At 53.7% G+C, this 13,946-nt stretch overlaps 1 long non-coding RNA gene across 1 annotated transcript in view; it reads left to right on the top strand.

Moving 5' to 3' along the window:
* The window catches only part of LOC134029699 (uncharacterized), a 34,665-nt gene extending 21,019 nt beyond the window's left edge, over window positions 1–13,646 (top strand). The window contains exons 2-3 of the long non-coding RNA XR_009931672.1: window positions 8,223–8,258; window positions 13,552–13,646. This is a non-coding gene — a long non-coding RNA (uncharacterized LOC134029699). The remainder of the gene's footprint in view (window positions 1–8,222; window positions 8,259–13,551) is intronic.
* The last annotated feature ends 300 nt before the right edge of the window (window positions 13,647–13,946 follow it).

Here is a 13,946-nt window from a genome sequence, read left to right as displayed (position 1 = left end):
TGTGGAGGGGGGCGGGGACAGGGGCGGGGTGTATGTGTTCATGCGTGTGTGTTTCTGTCTGTATGCACGTGTGTGTGTGTGTCTGGGGCTATGCTGGCAGCTGTACACCAGGTCTGGGAGGAAGGTTCATGCCGGAGGGAAGAACAAAGAGAGAAAAAAAGAGAGATAAAAAGAGATACAAAGCTATATATAGAAATAGAGAGAGAGATGAAGAGAGAGAGATGCTGGTGTATGGACTACACAAGGACTATGAGAAAGGCAGGGCTATCTGCAAGAGACAGAGCTCAGAGCTCAGACCCACACACACACACGTGGCCAGGGGCACAGATGACTGTACCGTACAGGCCCAGTGTCAGCGTAGTGTATATCTGTTTATGTGTGTGTGTGTGTGTGAGAGAGAGAGAGAGAGAGAGAGAGAGAGAGAGAGAGAGAGAGAGAGACAGAGAGACAGAGAGACAGAGAGACAGAGAGACAGAGAGACAGAGAGAGACAGAGTATATCTGTATATGTGAGTGTGTTATTGTGTCTGGGTCTGTACGGGTGTCTGGGTCTGTACGGGTATCTGGGTCTGTATGGGTGTCTGGGTCTGTACGGAGGCTGTAATTGAGCTGTTTGGGGTCTTTCAGACTATTGCTGCTCTCCATGGTGCTGAAAGGCCCTCCAGCTACACTGACAGACCAGACACAGAGACACGCACGTTGCTGGGAAACTGCCCCTGTCATGCCTCCAACAGATCCTTCTGAAGACGGGGAGAGGATGATGGGTAGAGGATGGAGAGAAGAGGGAGAGAGAGGAGGAGGGAGAGAGGATGGAGAGAGAGAGAAGGAGGAATGAAAGAGGATGAAAAGAGTGAGAGAGAGAGAGAGAGAGAGAGAGAGAGAGAGAGAGAGAGAGAGAGAGAGAGAGAGAGAGAGAGAGAGAGAGAGAGAGAGAGAGAGAGAGAGAGAGAGAGAGAGAGAGAGGGAGAGGATGGAGAGAAGAGGGAGAGAGAATTTAAAGGGGGGAGGTGAAGTTCTGCTTGGGGAGGTGGTTCCAACTGTCTAAACTGATTACAATTCATTTTCACACAAACATCAACTGAGATCAAGAGTTCCCAGGTTCAAAATCCCCCCTGTTGTGTCGCTTTGGATAAATAATACATTATTATAATCACATCCACTTTCACTCTCTCCTGCTCTCTCACTCTCTTTCCTGCTCTCTCTCTCTCCCGCTCTCTCACTCTCTTTCCTCCTCTCTCTCTCTCCCGCTCTCTCACTCTGTTTCCTCCTCTCTCTCTCTCTCCTGCTCTCTCTCTCTCTCCGGCTCTCTCTCTCTCCTGCCCTCTCTCTCTCCCTCTCTCCCGCTCTCTCTCATTTTTCAATGGTCTTTATTAGCATTAAGGAACAAATGTTCATATTGCCAAAGCAACGGTGGAATTACAGAAATAGTATTTATTTTATTATTATTAAGGTCGGTATATGATTAATGTTGCCTCTCCCCATGTCTCTCTCCCCATCTCTCTCTACTATTCCACGCAGGAAGCTTGATCCACGCAGGAAGCTTGATCTATGTCAGACAGACTGAGAGGATTGTGTTTGAGTGTTTGTGTTGGGCTTATCTGCTAGGGTCTGACACATGTGTATAGTGTGGCTTGCTTCTCTGCCAGCTGAATGAGACATTCAGCCTCAGTAAACAGAGTGCAGTTCGTGGGACGGCCACCAGAGAGAGTGTTGTAGCACCTCTGTACCTCGCGTCACCAACAAGCTTCAGACACTGATCCCCCTCAACAGGCCTTGTATGTGTGTTGTGTGAGAGTGTGTGTGTGTGTGTGTGTGTTTGGTTTTCAATTAATGTGAGTGTGTGTGCGTTTGTGAAAGCGTGTTGTGTGTGTGTGTGTGAGAGCTTGTCGTGTGTGTGTGAGAGCGTGTTGTGTGTGTGTGTGTGAGAGCTTGTCGTGTGTGTGTGAGAGCGTGTTGTGTGTGTGTGTGTGTGAGAGCCTGTTGTGTGTGTGTAAGAGCCTGTTGTGTGTGTGTGTGTGTGTGTGTAAGAGCCTGTTGTGTGTGTGTAAGAGCCTGTTGTGTGTGTGTAAGAGCCTGTTGTGTGTGTGTAAGAGCCTGTTGTGTGTGTGCGTGCTTGTGGTGTGCGTGCATGTGCACAGACTGTAACACTTAGACATACACACCCTCCACACTGGCCTGTAGCCAGGGTGGGCAGTGGAGGATTCAACATGTTAATCTGAATCAGTCAGTCCAGAGACATCCCAGGCAGACAGACAGGCAGGCAGACAGGCAGGCAGGCAGGCACTGAAAGACTGTTAAACTGAAGGAGAGGCAGACACTGTCCTTAGAGAAGCTGAGTCAGTCTGAAAGACAGAGAGCTGGTGTCCTAGAGAACGAAGGATTAGCTGAAGGCCAGCCAGTCAGTCAGAGCTCTGGGAGAGCTGGCGTGTCTGGGAAGACAAGCTGCTGTCTGCCTGTCTGTCTACCTGTCTACCTCTCTGCCTGTCTGTCTACCTATCTACCTCTCTGTCTTTGTAACTGCCTGTCTCTGTCTGCCTGCCTGTCTGTCTGCTGGCCTGTCTGTCTGCTGGCCTGTCTGTCTGCCTGCCTGTCTGTCTGCCTGCCTGTCTGTCTGCTGGCCTGTCTGCCTGCCTGTCTGTCTGCCTGCCTGTCTGTCTGCTGGCCTGTCTGCCTGCCTGTCTGTCTGCCTGTCTGTCTGCTGGCCTGTCTGCCTGCCTGTCTGTCTGCCTGCCTGTCTGTCTGCTGGCCTGTCTGCCTGCCTGTCTGTCTGCCTGCCTGTCTGTCTGCTGGCCTGTCTGCCTGCCTGTCTGTCTGCCTGCCTGTCTGTCTGCTGGCCTGTCTGCCTGCCTGTCTGTCTGCCTGTCTGTCTGCTGGCCTGTCTGCCTGCCTGTCTGTCTGCCTGCCTGTCTGTCTGCTGGCCTGTCTGCCTGCCTGTCTGTCTGCCTGCCTGTCTGCTGGCCTGTCTGCCTGCCTGTCTGTCTGCCTGCCTGTCTGTCTGGGGAAGGCAAAGTCACATGGTCTGGGGTCCTGAGAGCCTGGGCTGGAATTTAGAATGAGGTTGTGCGAGCGGGAGGGGCACCTGCTGGTTACCAGGACAACGGGACAGTCAGATGCACCCTTCATCTGAGAGAGGTAAGAATACTGACGACAGAGGACGGAGAGAGGAGGTAGGGAGACTGAGGAAGATAAAGAAGTAAAAAGAGAGTGAGAGAGAGAGATAGAGAGAGAGAAGGACGTAGAGATAGAGAGAGGACGGTAGAGGGCAGGGATGTTTGCACACAGAAAGTACACTCCCCTCTCCCTGTCTAGAGCTTTAAAGACAATTGGAGGACAGGAAAGCGAGGGAGGGAGGGAGGAGTGGAGGTGACAGTTAGAGATAAGACTCTTAGCTCAGAGCTGTGAACTCCACTGATGTGTCTAGCCGTCTCCAGCCTCCTCCTCAGCCCCCCCCTGCCTCCTCAGCCTCCCCCTGCCTCCTCAGCCCCCCCCAGCCTCACCAGCCTCCTCCAGGATGCACCAGAGGAAGAGGAGTTTTACCTTCGGAGCGTACGGAGGGTAAGAGCGAGCGTTGTCCGGAGGAGGTGCTGGAGTCTGTTAGCCTCGGAGCTGTGTAGAGTATCTCTTACTCACACAACCTCGGAGCTGTGTGTGTGTGTGTTAGCGTAGCTACGGAGGACTTGTTGAGATGTAGAGAGAGAACAGGTCACAGCTGCAGCATCTGATAAACAGGGCTGTGTTCTGGCTGTGCCCATCTGACTGCTTAGCTGCCAGACAAGCGGGCAGAGAGACAGGTAGTCAGCCAGACAAGCGGGCAGACAGACAGGTAGTCAGCCAGACAAGCGGGCAGACAGACAGGTAGTCAGCCAGACAAGCGGGCAGACAGACAGGTAGACTCCCAGCCTCGTCTCCTGGTCAGGGCGCTCAGCAGGGGCGCTCAGCAGGGGGGCTCAGCAGGGGGGCTCAGCAGGGGGGCTCAGCAGGGGGGCTCAGCAGGGGCGCTCAGCAGGGGGGCTCAGCAGGGGGGCTCAGCAGGGGGGCTCAGCAGGGGGGCTCAGCAGGGGGGCTCAGCAGGGGCGCTCAGCAGGGGCGCTCAGCAGGGGGGCTCAGCAGGGGGGCTCAGCAGGGGCGCTCAGCAGGGGGGCTCAGCAGGGGGGCTCAGCAGGGGCGCTCAGCAGGGGGGCTCAGCAGGGGGGCTCAGCAGGGGGGCTCAGCAGGGGGGCTCAGCAGGGGCGCTCAGCAGGGGGGATCAGCAGGGGGGCTCAGCAGGGGCGCTCAGCAGGGGGGCTCAGCAGGGGCGCTCAGCAGGGGGGCTCAGCAGGGGGGCTCAGCAGGGGGGCTCAGCAGGGGGGCTCAGCAGGGGGGCTCAGCAGGGGGTCTGGTGGGAGCCACATGTGACTGGTGGTCTGCTGCCTGGAGGAACCTCACAGCTCCTCACCTGGTTCCATGAGACTCAGACATGGTGGACCTGACCAGAGTGGTGAGGAGCTGGTGTAAGACTGATCAGAGGCCAGCTCCTGTCTGCAGGTGCAGCTGAGAAGGAGCCGTGTTTACTGTTGCAGTTTTATCACGTGCTGAAATCTGCTGTCAGGAGAACTTGGCTCTGTGATGAACACAGAAAAACACTCACACACAAACAGACAGGTAGGCAGGCAAGCTGGTACACACATCCACACAATCGTACATGCACACACACACACACACACTAATAGATATTTGAGCCTCCCACTGACCACTTTCCCCACTCTTAAATAAGCTTGTCTGGAAACAAGCTTATTTAATTCTTATGCTATTTTTCTCCTGGTCCCCCTTTGGGCCCTGGGGCTGAGTTCTTGAGCTAGCTGGTTCTGGAGCTAGCTGGTTCTGGAGCTAGCTGGGTCTTAAAATATACAGATTTTGTATACTTATTGACTATTTTATATATGTAAGTATGCTTTCAGTATTATATTTTAGCACTTGGGAAATGCACCTCTTAATGTTGGATGAGTTGTGGGAGATGTGGTATTGGAGCGGTACAGGAGGACACGTGGAGGATGTGCTTGGTGTGTTTGTGATCTGCAGTGATTACATCAAATGATACGACAAGGAGATTAGCACCTGTTGTCTGAATGTTTGTTTTTAAAGCTGATAGAAATAGACTTCTACAAAAGGAAATGGGTTCTGTCCTGGCGGAAATGGCTTCATTATTGATTTCTGATTACAGCTTATTAGAAATTGCACTTAATGTGGGCAGTTGACAAAACGCTGGGAAATGATTTAAAATGTTGCAGACAGCCAAGTGGAAATTGCATTCCTATTATAGCATGAAATTTATCAAACGTTCAATTTGCTGAAACATTTCAGACTCTGTTCTGAGGACGAATGTTTACCAGAACCAGAAGTCCAGAAGTAGATTCAGCCAGCACCAACGCTGGCAGGACGTAGCAGAGAGTGTTCCTGAGTGTTCCTGGGTGTTCCTGGGTGTTCCGGAGTGTTCCGGAGTGTTCTGGAGTGTTCCGGATGTTTACAGTGATTCACTTAGGAAAAACATGATACATCTAAAAAAACAATCTAAAATTATAATTAAAAAGTCATTTTCAAAATGATTTCAAAGTCTTAGTGTTTTTAAACTTTTTAAGGTGACAGAACTTCAACCAGTACCTGTCTATCTTTCCACTGTCCTCCCTCAATCCTCCTCTATTCTCTCTCTCCCCCCTCTACCGCCATGTCTGTTTGGGTTCCCATAGCAATCAGATCGCACCCTTGATACACTGGTAAACAAAAAATTGGGGAAAATGTGTGTCACATCCACACACACTCACATACATCACACACTCACACACACTCACATACATCACACATCCACACACACTCACATACATCACACATCCACACACACTCACATGTTGTAAGTAAGTGGGAGTCAGATGGCTGAGCGGTGAGGGAGTCGGGCTAGTAATCTGAAGGTTGCCAGTTCGATTCCCGGCCGTGTCAATTGACGTTGTGTCCTTGGGCAAGGCACTTCACCTTACTTGCTTCGGGGGGAATGTCCCTGTACTTACTGTAAGTCGCTCTGGATAAGAGCGTCTGCTAAATGACTAAATGTAAATGTAAGTAAGTAAGTAAGACTTTATTTATATAGCAATTTTCATACAAGAATTGCAGCACAAAGTGCTTTACATAAAATCAACAAAAACAATAATGCAAGTGTTGATCTAAAACGTTTAACAAACCAAACTAGCCGCACTCTATCTGCGGTCTCTCGAATCCATCTTAGATCCGAGCTGCCACTTGCAGTTTCTAATGTTGTGAGAGTCTGACTGTTGACAGTGTCCACACAGCCCTGAGTCAGCAACCTCCCATCCAGCCTGGAAACAGCCTGATCAGTACCTGATCAGTACCTTAGACCTCACCCTTAGTGAGGTCTAAGGGGAGGGAGGTCTGAGGGGAGGGAGGTCTGAGGGGAGGGAGGTCTGAGGGAGGTCTGAGGGGAGGGAGGTCTGAGAGGAGGGAGGTCTGAGGGAGGTCTGAGGGGAGGGAGGTCTGAGGGGAGGGAGGTCTGAGGGGAGGGAGGTCTGAGGGAGGTCTGAGGGGAGGGAGGTCTGAGGGGAGGGAGGTCTGAGGGAGGTCTGAGGGAGGTCTGAGGGGAGGGAGGTCTGAGGGAGGTCTGAGGGGAGGGAGGTCTGAGGGAGGTCTGAGGGGAGGGAGGTCTGAGGGAGGTCTGAGGGAGGTCTGAGGGGAGGGAGGTCTGAGGGAGGTCTGAGGGGAGGGAGGTCTGAGGGAGGTCTGAGGGGAGGGAGGTCTGAGAGGAGGGAGGTCTGAGGGGAGGGAGGTCTGAGGGGAGGGAGGTCTGAGGGGAGGGAGGTCTGAGGGAGGTCTGAGGGGAGGGAGGTCTGAGAGGAGGGAGGTCTGAGGGGAGGGAGGTCTGAGGGGGAGGGAGGTCTGAGGGAGGTCTGAGGGGGAGGGAGAGAGAGACGCTACTTGTAGCTCCTGCCAAGTCAGCGCTCCACTGAGCCACCTAGTGGCTAAAACTCTGGACTGCACCCCAGCCCCATCATCACCTCCACTGTCGTCGTCCCCGCCCATGGTTTTAACCTCAAATCACTGATAATATCTCCATATGTCCCCAAACAAGTGCTATGTACCGTCTCAGACGCCCTGAGCAGAGTATAAAACCTGGAGGATGAAGTGTTCATTAATTCATGTTTGGGGGGGTGGCCACAGTAAGTCTGCCATTAGAATGTGTGCTGTGTTCTGCAGGGGTGTGAGTGAGTGAGTGTGTGTGTGTGTGTGTGTGTGTGTGTGTGTGTGTGTGTGTGAGAGTGTGAGGTGTTTCTGACTGTCGCTTGTCATTTGTCATGTTGAAATTCTTCGTTTGACAGAAGGGGAGGAGGAGAGGGAGGGATGTCGTTCCTTCAGTGTGTCATCCTTGAGGCGAGCAGGGAAGAGATGTTGGCCATATCTCTGGGGCCACACAGCAGAATCACCCTGTTTACACACACTGAGATACATGATGGTGTACACCTGACCTGTCTCTCATCACATCCACCTTCTGCTCAATCAGGGACATGGTAACCTGCATGTATACTGTATGTGTATACTCTTAACAGATGTGTTTGTATGGACACCAGTCAGCCAGTCTCATGTCCTAGAGAGACAGCTGTGGACTGTTTCTGTGTCAGATGGTCGTGCTGACTGGCTGACTGTTTCTGTGTCAGATGGTCGTGCTGACTGTTTCTGTGTCAGATGGTCGTGCTGACTGTTTCTGTGTCAGATGGTCGTGCTGACTGGCTGACTGTTTCTGTGTCAGATGGTCGTGCTGACTGTTTCTGTGTGAGATGGTCGTGCTGACTGGCTGACTGTTCCGCTTTGATTGACTGACAATGACATTTAGTTTGATTGGCTTAGCGGAGGAAAGAGGGAATCATGGGTGATTAGGGCTGGATTGATCGGCTGTGGGAAGTGTTGATTGAGTCTGGGGCTAGTCGCCAAGGCGGGTCGCTAAGGCGGGGAGAGTTAACTACAGGGAGAATGCCAAAGGACCCCCCCCCCCCGCTAGCCCCCAGCACCCCCCCCAGCACCCCCCCGCCAGCACCCCCCCCCCGCCAGCCCCCAGCAACCCCCCCAGCACCCCCCCCCTCTGGGCCCCAGCCTTGCTAACACACTGAGGGAATTGAAAACACCCTTTTTAAATAACACTGTTTAATAACTCACACTCTCTCCCCCCCTCTTTCTCTCTTTCTGTAGGATTGACAAGACCTTCTCAAAGACCAGAAGTGTATGGTAAGTCTAGAGAGTGTGTGCTTGTGTGTGTGCATGGGTGAACGTCATTTCACGCTTATGGTTCTTCCCTTTGGCACTTATTTGGTTTTCCACAATGTATGCTTCATGTTTTGGCTGCTTGCAATGTTTGGGGCTATCTCGTTGTTATGATCAGTGACCTATGCTTTTTGTAAAGCTCTCTCTTGGAAGTCGCTTTGAATAAAAGCGTCTGATAAATGCATAAATGTAAATGTAATGCTTAAGAGGTCTTCGTTTTCATGTCCTGGGCTCTTATTCTTGGATGGCTGGATGGCTGGCTGGATGGATGGATGGCTGGATGGCTGGCGGGATGGCGGGATGGCTGGCTGGATGGATGGATGGATGGCGGGATGGCTGGCTGGCTGGCTGGATGGATGGCGGGATGGCTGGCTGGATGGATGGCTGGATGGCTGGCGGGATGGCGGGATGGCTGGCTGGATGGATGGATGGCGGGATGGCTGGCTGGCTGGATGGATGGCGGGATGGCTGGATAGCTGGCTAGATGGCTGGTTGGCTGGCTGGCTGGATGGCTGGTTGGCTGGCTGGCTGGCTGGATGGCTGGATGGGTGGCTGGATGGCTGGATGGCTGGCTGGATGGGTGGCTGGATGGCTGGATGGCTGGCTGGCTGGCTGGCTGGCTGGTTGGCTGGCTGGATGGCTGGCTGGCTGGATGGGTGGCTGGATGGCTGGCTGGCTGGCTGGCTGGATGGGTGGCTGGATGGCTGGCTGGATGGATGGCTGGCTGGATGGATGGCTGGATGGCGGGATGGCTGGATGGTTGGATGGCTGGCGGGATGGCTGGATGGCTGGCTGGCTAGATGGCTTTGTTGTTCACCAGTGCGTTTCTCAGAAATTGGCTGTGGTTTGACGCAGCGTGCAGGGTGACGTGTGCCTTTGTCTGAGAGGAACAATCACACAGAGAAACGAGTCACTCTGCTGTACATGAAGCCAGTGGGCGGGCTGTAGTTCCTGAACACGACTGGTCTTCCCTCTATGTCAAGTCCACAGCTCTACGAAGACTCTCATATGAAGGCTCTCCTCGTATCCAAACTCCAGGACACTGCTGTCCTCATGTATTCATGTATTCAAACTCATGTATTTACTAAGCAGATGGTTTTATCCAAAACGACGATTCACTAGTGCACACAAACTTAACGTGACATTTTCTCGATTTAGCAGGTGCTTTTATCCAAAGCGATGCACTAATAGAGATTTGATTAGCATGTTGTTCGTGCAGCAGATCATCCAGGAGGAGAAGAGCATGCTTCTGAAGAGAGTCCCTCCTGTGTGAGTCAGCATGTCTGGAGGAGCATGTGGACCAGCCTGCCAGCGCTGTGCTATTCAGACCTTCCAGATTAAATGCTTTGCTAAGCGCTTAATTACGAAGTGCAGTGTTTGTTGTAAAATCGGATTTACTGCACGGGGAAGCAGGGAGGAAATCAACAGTGTTTAGTACAGCATTAGTCAAGGAAACGCTGCAAAGCAATACGTGGTGATCCAGAACCCCACTATGTAGCTTCTCTCTGGACTGGGAAAGGCTGGGCGGGGGGCTGCTGGGCGGGGGGCTGCTGGGCGGGGGGCTGCTGGGCGGGCGGCTGCTGGGCGGGGGGCTGCTGGGCGGGGGGCTGCTGGGCGGGGGCCTGCTGGGCCGGTGGTGGGCTGGGGCTGGGGTGGGGCTGGAGGTTGTGTGTGGTGGGCTGGGGCTGGGGTGGGGCTGGAGGTTGTGTGTGGTGGGTTGGGGCTGGGGTGGGGCCGGGGTGGGGGTGGGGTTGGAGGTTGGGTGTGAAGGTACAGCCTGGGTTTGTGTAGGGTTGACCCAAGTCTGGGAGCTAAGGACTGAAGATACTCAACATCTTAACTGGGTTCAGATCTGCAGAACTAAAAGTGTCCTCTGGGGGTCAGGGTTGGGTGGAAGTAACACCGGGAAGGATTGTTGTGTGTGTGTGTGTGTGTTTGTGTGTGTTTGTAAGCGCTATGAGGTTCAATGTGTGTCAGTGGTCAGTCCTGTCAAGATCCACAGTCATTAAGTCTCAACAGATAAACCAGAGATTTCTCGTTTATATCAAGCTCTGTGTAGTTTTCAATTACCTGGTTACATTTTTCCAGATATTGATCTCTTGTACTTGAACTTATAATTGACCTCTTACTGTAACATTTAAATAGGAAATTTGTTACTACTACTGTGCTGCTGCAGTCTAAACATGAAGGCTATTTACGGGTCGGCTACCTCGACTAGCTACTGTAACAGTAAATGTTACAAAACGTTACTGTGTAGCAACTACACACCTCTCCTCCACTCCTCTCTTCCACCTCTCCTTCACTCCTCTCTTCCTCCACTCCTCCACTCCTGTCTTCCACCTCTCCTCCACTCCTCTCTTCTCTTCCACCTCTCCTCCACTCCTCTCTTCCACCTCTCCTCCACTCCTCTCTTCCACCTCTCCTCCACTCCTCTCTTCCACCTCTCCTCCACTCCTCTCTTCCTCCACTCCTCCACTCCTCTCTTCCACCTCTCCTCCACTCCTCTCTTCCACCTCTCCTCCACTCCTCTCTTCCACCTCTCCTCCACTCCTCTCTTCCTCCACTCCTCCACTCCTCTCTTCCACCTCTCCTCCACTCCTCTCTTCCACCTCTCCTCCACTCCTCTCTTCTCTTCCACCTCTCCTCCACTCCTCTCTTCCAACTCTCCTCCACTCCTCTCTTCCACCTCTCCTCCACTCCTCTCTTCCACCTCTCCTCCACTCCTCTCTTCCTCCACTCCTCCACTCCTCTCTTCCACCTCTCCTCCACTCCTCTCTTCCACCTCTCCTCCACTCCTCTCTTCCACCTCTCCTCCACTCCTCTCTTCCTCCACTCCTCCACTCCTCTCTTCCACCTCTCCTCCACTCCTCTCTTCCACTTCTCCTCCACTCCTGTCTTCCACCTCTCCTCCACTCCTCTCTTCTCTTCCACCTCTCCTCCACTCCTCTCTTCCACCTCTCCTCCACTCCTCTCTTCCACCTCTCCTCCACTCCTCTCTTCCACCTCTCCTCCACTCCTCTCTTCCTCCACTCCTCCACTCCTCTCTTCCACCTCTCCTCCACTCCTCTCTTCTCTTCCACCTCTCCTCCACTCCTCTCTTCCACCTCTCCTCCACTCCTCTCTTCCACCTCTCCTCCACTCCTCTCTTCCACCTCTCTTCCACCTCTCCTCCACTCCTCTCTTCCACCTCTCCTCCACTCCTCTCCTCCACTCCCCTCTTCCTCCACTCCTCTCTTCCACCTCTCCTCCACTCCTCTCTTCCACCTCTCCTCCACTCCTCTCTTCTCTTCCACCTATCCTTTCCTCCTCCCCTCCTCTCCTCCCACTTCTCTCTCCTGTCCCTGGTCCCTCTCTCACTCTCTCTCCTTCCCCTTCCCCTTGTCCCTCTTTCTCTCTCCTTCCTCTTGTCCCTCTCTCTCTGTCTCTCTCTCTGTCTCTTTCTGACTTTGTGATTGGAGACTCATGCAGTGAGGTGACAAACTGTGAGACTGATCAGTATGGGTCTGGAGTATCTATTGAGACTTGTCTGCCTCTGGTAGGAGGCAGAGAGGCAGCAGGATGGTAGGAGGCAGAGAGGCAGCAGGATGGTTGGAGGCAGAGAAGCAGCAGGCTGGTAGGAGGCAGCAGGCTGGTAGGAGGCAGAGAGGCAGCAGGATGGTAGGAGGCAGAGAGGCAGCAGGATGGTTGGAGGCATCAGGATGGTAGGAGGCAGAGAGGCAGCAGGTTGGTAGGAGGCAGAGAAGCAGCAGGCTGGTAGGAGGCAGAGAGGCAGCAGGATGGTAGGAGGCAGAGAGGCAGCAGGTTGGTAGGAGGCAGAGAAGCAGCAGGCTCGTAGGAGGCAGAGAGGCAGCAGGATGGTTGGAGGCAGAGAAGCAGCAGGCTGGTAGGAGGCAGCAGGATGGTAGGAGGCAGAGAGGCAGCAGGTTGGTAGGAGGCAGAGAAGCAGCAGGCTGGTTGGAGGCAGCAGGATGGTAGGAGGCAGAGAGGCAGCAGGATGGTTGGAGGCAGCAGGATGGTAGGAGGCAGAGAGGCAGCAGGATGGTTGGAGGCAGCAGGATGGTAGGAGGCAGAGAGGCAGCAGGTTGGTAGGAGGCAGAGAGGCAGCAGGATGGTTGGAGGCAGCAGGATGGTAGGAGGCTGGTTGGAGGCAGCAGGATGGTAGGAGGCAGAGAGGCAGCAGGCTGGTAGGAGGCAGAGAGGCAGCAGGTTGGTAGGAGGCAGAGAGGCAGCAGGCTGGTAGGAGGCAGAGAGGCAGCAGGCTGGTAGGAGGCAGAGAGGCAGCAGGTTGGTTGGAGGCAGAGAGGCAGCAGGTTGGTAGGAGACAGAGAGGCAGCAGGCTGGTAGGAGGCAGAGAGGCAGCAGGTTGGTAGGAGGCAGAGAGGCAGCAGGTTGGTAGGAGGCAGAGAGGCAGCAGGCTGGTAGGAGGCAGAGAGGCAGCAGGATGGTAGGAGGCAGAGAGGCAGCAGGCTGGTAGGAGGCAGAGAGGCAGCAGGCTGGTAGGAGGCAGAGAGGCAGCAGGTTGGTAGGAGGCAGAGAGGCAGCAGGCTGGTAGGAGGCAGAGAGGCAGCAGGCTGGTAGGAGGCAGAGAGGCAGCAGGATGGTTGGAGGCAGCAGGCTGGTAGGAGGCAGAGAGGCAGCAGGCAGCTAGGAGGCAGAGAGACAGCAGGCTGGTAGGAGGCAGAGAGGCAGCAGGTTGGTTGGAGGCAGCAGGATGGTTGGAGGCAGAGAGGCAGCAGGCTGGTAGGAGGCAGAGAGGCAGCAGGCTGGTAGGAGGCAGAGAGGCAGCAGGTTGGTAGGAGGCAGAGAGGCAGCAGGCTGGTAGGAGGCAGAGAGGCAGCAGGCTGGTAGGAGGCAGAGAGGCAGCAGGCTGGTAGGAGGCAGCAGGATGGTAGGAGGCAGAGAGGCAGCAGGTTGGTAGGAGGCAGAGAGGCAGCAGGCTGGTAGGAGGCAGAGAGGCAGCAAGCTGGTAGGAGGCAGAGAGGCAGCAGGATGGTTGGAGGCAGCAGGCTGGTAGGAGGCAGAGAGGCAGCAGGCAGCTAGGAGGCAGAGGGGCAGCAGGCAGCTAGGAGGCAGAGAGGCTACTTCCTTCCTGCTGAGATGATGTGTGCACTAACTTGTCGTGACTCAGTCACACAGCTTGGCCGGGCTGCTAATAAGATTCTGTCGGGAGAGAGGAAGGGAGGGAGATGTTGTGGTACTTGTGTTGTGTTGTGTGTCTGGACATCCTCTCACTGCTCTCTCCTCTTCTGTTGTTCAGGAAACAAGATGGAAGGACTCCTGGCATCTCTGACAGAGTAGAACCTTCCCTGTTACACTACCTACCTACCACCCACACAGGAGCACTGTCTGAGGTAGGTCCCTCCTAACCACACCCTGGCCCTTAATGCCTCTCTCTTTCTCCTTCTGTCTCTCCCTCTATATGTCTCTTGCCCTCTCCTAATTCTCTCCACCTCCCTCTATCTCCCTATTTATATATATAATATATAAATATATAAATAAAAATATATAAATATATTTTTATTTTTTTCTCTCTCTTTCTTTCTGTACACACACATGGACACACACACATTCACACAGCGTCCAGTGTTGCTAACTCTTATTATTCTCTTATTATTATTCTCAGTATTTCTATCACACACATTGACTGTGAAG

This window comes from Osmerus eperlanus, chromosome 1, assembly GCF_963692335.1.
Source record: "Osmerus eperlanus chromosome 1, fOsmEpe2.1, whole genome shotgun sequence".
NCBI lineage: Eukaryota > Metazoa > Chordata > Actinopteri > Osmeriformes > Osmeridae > Osmerus > Osmerus eperlanus.
Note: the sequence above shows the minus strand (reverse complement) of the source record. Positions and strands in the feature narration are given on the sequence as shown.